Source organism: Canis lupus, chromosome 32 (genome assembly GCF_003254725.2).
Source record: "Canis lupus dingo isolate Sandy chromosome 32, ASM325472v2, whole genome shotgun sequence".
Taxonomy (NCBI): Eukaryota; Metazoa; Chordata; class Mammalia; order Carnivora; family Canidae; genus Canis; species Canis lupus.
The window spans coordinates 25,131,264-25,136,143 of record NC_064274.1 but is presented as its reverse complement, the minus strand read 5'-3'; the positions used below and the strand labels follow the sequence as shown (position 1 = coordinate 25,136,143).

General features: G+C 33.7%; 1 non-coding gene across 1 annotated transcript; it reads left to right on the top strand.

Annotated features, from left to right (window-relative positions):
* The first annotated feature begins 228 nt into the window (after window positions 1-228).
* LOC112647428 (U6 spliceosomal RNA) lies at window positions 229-335 on the top strand. Its single transcript, XR_003128320.1, has one exon. It is a non-coding gene; the product is annotated as a U6 spliceosomal RNA (small nuclear RNA).
* Window positions 336-4,880: the final 4,545 nt, after the last annotated feature.

Here is a 4,880-nt window from a genome sequence, read left to right as displayed (position 1 = left end):
CCGGGAGCCTGACGTGGGATTCGATCCTGGGTCTCCAGGATCGCGCCCTGGGCCAAAGGCAGGCACCAAACCGCTGCGCCACCCAGGGATCCCGACATAACTATATCTAGAGATGTTTTGCTCCCCTGCACTGATCCTAAATCTAATAACATCTTTAGATATAATTACCAGTTTCAAGGAGCTACAGACTAACTTAGTTATCATGTAAACAAAAAATGTGGAATATTGGTGCTTGCTTCGGCAGCACATACATTAAAATTGGAACAATACAGAGAAGATTAGCACGGCCCCTATGCAAGGATGATACGCAAATTCGTGAAGCATTCTGTATTTTTTTAAAAAAGGAATATTGTACAGAACAAAAAAGATCAGTGCAGAAAAAGCAAAGTAAAAAAAAAGAAAGAAAGAAAAAGTGAAGTAAGGGAGATATCACAATAAAAATTATGAAAGGCATAACAACAGAAAAAGTATGCTAATTTTATTTTAGTAATCTGTTCATATTGCATAAATACATTTATCCAAGAAGTCGTAGGAGTGAATTCTTTATTTGTCTAGGTCAGTTGTGATATATTTTTATAAGAGGTAAAATAACTAATTATGGCAGCAAATAATTTTTGTGACCTAATTCCCAATATCAACATTGACTTATTTTCTGTATGAAGTTTTGTAGACATATCTGATTGATTTTTAAATCCAAGTTACTCCTAAACTTTTAGTTTGAAATTTCTTTGTCTCTACTTTACCAATCCTAATAATGTTTATTAACATGTAAATGATTTATAAACAGCACTTATGTGCAGTAAGTGCTGATATTAAAAGTTTAATGATTCAAAAAAAAAAAAAAGTTTAATGATGTTTTTAAGTCAATAGTTCTAAGTTAATATAAATCAGTATTATATTTCTTCTTGTGAATTCATATTAGAATGTAAACTCCAAAGCAAGGCACACTGAAATTTTTAAAGTTCTTTTTATACTCAGTGGAAATACACTGATGTTACACACTTCAAAAGCAGAAAAGTTCAATGGAGAGAATTTTATATTGATATGTAGAGAATAAAGAGCCCCAAAAAAATCTCCTACAGCATCTCTGAAATCACCTGAGATTTCCTTGAAATTTTGTTTCAGATTCAGGGAAATGTTGAGATGGTACTATATGAAGTTTGCATGTGCATTTACTTCATTTCTGCCAGTAACTCTTTAAAACCCTTAGTTATTTCTGTAGATAAGCATCCATTATAAGGAACAGGTATTTTTAGATGCCCATTCCAAGCCAAGAGAATACACTATTCATGACAGAAAATACCAGTTTTTGTGGCCTGAGGCCTAAAAGAAATTAGTATATCCTAAATTTAGAAAATCAGGAATGGGGCCAAAATAAATATTATACATTACTTGTCTATTAATGTATTCACTTTAAAATGAAAGTTCTCTCGGTGAAGTTATTTCTGAAGTAACTGTGTTAGCTGGGTAGAGGATTTTTATTTACGTATTCATTTAAATGTTTGCCTAAAGATAATAGAGATGGGAGAAATAGGGATGAATGGAACAGGGAGGGAAGAGTTGGCTTCTTCAAAATTGCACTGGATTTTAAGTCACATCTCACCATTTCTTATTTTAAAGCAATCAAAGGAGGAGAAAACAATAGAACTTTTTCTCTAGGAAAAAAGTAGAAGCATCATAAATTATTGAAAAGAGAATTGGAGGGGTAGAATCAATTTTGCTAAGAATAATTTTCAATAGATTAAACATGAGAAAAATCTTTGCAGAGCTTGTACATGGCGACCTCCTGCATTCACGTGAACTCTGAACATGTAAGAGGTACTGAACAATGAATGCACTCTCATCCTCATTGGTCAGAGTGCTCAGGGGTTAAATATAGTCTTCACCCCTACATGGGATTACCAGCAAGGGGAAGCATAGCTGCTATCCTTAGATCCTCTGCACTGGGAGGCACAATGCAAAGGCATCACTCAATATTGTCTGCTGTTGCTTAGAATCTGCTGATTTGCATCTCAATTTAGATGGTGCTTTTTGCCACTGGTCCCATCCCATGATTACAGAGGTTGCATAAGAAAAATTACTTTTAACATACCAAGGTTTGGCACTTAAGCAGAGGGTTCTGAGAAAAAATTAAAATCGTGCTATGAGTCTTTATTTTCATTTATGAGTCTTTATTTTAAGGTTCCAAGCGGAAAAAAAAAAGCCTGGTCTTTCTGGAAAATGAATACAACACTCTGTTTCTTTTTTTTTTCAAAATAGACTTAAGATAATCAGTCGACCAATATTTATGAAATTGATATTCATAATACATGACCATTGTATATCATTTCAAAGCTTACACAGTGTGTTCACATTTATTTATCTTTCTCTGTTCTGCTAAGGAGTCATGGGTTACAGGATTATTATCCCTTTTTTTTTTTTTTATGAAGGAATGATTTCATTCTGAGGAAAGTTACTGATTTAACCAGCCCAACAGCTGGCCTGGCCTCATCAAAAAAAAAAAATAGTTTACAATCCAGAGCAATCAAGTGGGGAATAGTGAGGCAAAATGACTTTCTGCCTATTAATAAATTTTTGTTTATGCCAATTTTAGGCCACTTATCAGATACCACCTCAAAAGGAATATAATAAAAATAGCAATAGCACAATTATTAACAAATTTCATTGAGTGTTTCTTATGTACTAGGCACTATGCTAACCCTCATTTCACTCCACATTTGCAGCAACCCCAAGGGAGAAGAGTTATTATTACTACTATTTTAGAGATAAGAAAAGTAAAGTCCAATTCCAAAATTTATGTAACGCATTACAAACAGTGACAGCTCAAAAAGTGATTCTAAAAAGTTAATCTCTTAATTGGAAGAAATTAGAAATACGTTAACCAAATAATTGTGTTTACATCCTCCTTTTATGTATTTCCATGACTGTTCCTTGTGTAAAAAATTTAATCCTAAAAGAATTCTTTCAATAAATATAAAATACAACTCTAAGTAATAAAAAGAACCATGTTATAGATCTAATGACAATGTCTTTTCCTTCTTAAAATTATTATTAAAAATATTGGTGCATTTTATAATCTGTCAGTTTTATATCAAAGAAAATGCAGTAATTGTAATACTAAATTCTTAGTATTTTAACATCTGTAAAGAGAAAAATGGATTCAGAGGGAAAAAATACACTGTTATCTGTTATTCCATTATTATCTCTGTATTAATCAACACCAGGAGGTTGGATGGTTAAATTCTATAATCTGTAAATTCTAACATTCTAACCCCCAAAGAAAAAAACACGTTTTGTTGACAAGGGTAATCACCTGACTGTTTCTTCCAACAAGAGAATCTAAAACACTATGAACACACGGGATAAATCCAGCAGACCTGAAGCACTGCAATTCTATGATCAGTGTACATGTTTCAATTAATCAGTGAGGAATCCCAATGAGTCACCAGAGCTTCATTCCATTCTACTCCAAAATTCTTCCTTAATAGCCTAGAAATATTTATTTTCATGTGTAAAATATAACTTAATTTATGTATTAGTGATTTCTGATGCTCCTGTCAAATCATAAATCTATCTGGAAATGGAACAATTTTTTCTCTACATTCTTAAATCCTAGAATAATGCTGATCATTAATGACTTACTAAATATTTCATGGGTGGGAGGAGCCTGGGTGACTCAGTCGGTTAAGTGTCTGCCTTTGACTCAGGTCATGATCCTAGGGTACTGGAATAGAGCCCTCGGTAGAGTTCCCTGCTCAGCAGGAAGCCTGCTTCTTCCTTTCCCTACCTTTCCCTCATACTCATGCTAGCTCTTTCTTTCTCTCTCAAATAAATAAATAAAATCTTAAAAAATATAAAATAAGTATTTGTGGAATTAAACTAAATACTCCTTCTACTGTTCTTATTTACTAGTTACAGATCACCATTTAAAGATTATATTTGTTGCTCTTACACTACAGGCATAATCTCATAAGTCTCACATAACAGGCAGTATTCCAGAATGATTATTAAGAGCAAGGACTCCAGAGTCAAACAGACCCAATTTAGAGTCTTGATGCTCCCTAACTAGCTGCGGAGATCTTGCACAATGATGCCTTTCTAAACCACAATTTAATCTCTATAGAGATAATACACATCCCACAAGAATTTTTTAGATTCAATTAAATAGCACATATGAAACACTTAGCATAATACCCAACATGTGGTAAGTATTCTGAACTCTTAAATTATTAGTATTAATATTGTTGTTTTTATCATCAGTCAAGGCCCCAACAGAAAACAAATTCAAATCGAATGGTTCAAATGAAGCGACAGTCATGAAGGACAATTCACCGAGGTTTGAGCAGGATTTAGGAAGCCAACAGGAGGTATTGGAAGAAGCAGAGATGGCAACAATGAAGAAACACCACCTCTAGTTCTGAAGGGGCTAGGAGATAAAGTGAGCTCCTGTAATGCAGTGAGAGCTTGAGTTTGGGAGAAAAAAAATGTGGGTGCTATCAGAATTGAGGCTCCAAAGTCAGAAGGGAACAAGTAAGAAATTCCCAAACCTCTTCTTCCTTCCCCTCTTCAATATCTTGCCAGTGCTTCCTATTACTTAAAATCAATGGGATGATGTAATTTAAAAAGTAGCCCTCTAATAAAAGTAAGTGTGGTGAGTCAGAGGCAGGAGGAGATCAATTGGAAAGGGCAGTGGTAACAAATAACTATACCTCCCATACCTCTATTAGGATAGAACAAGAAATTCTTTAATCTGTAAACTTACCTCCCCTACAGTGCACCATTCATTCACACTTAATAAATTAAGCAAGTTATGAAATGCTGAGTAGGCCATGCTTACTAAAAAAAAATTAAAATTAAAATTAAAAAATTTTAAAAAGCAT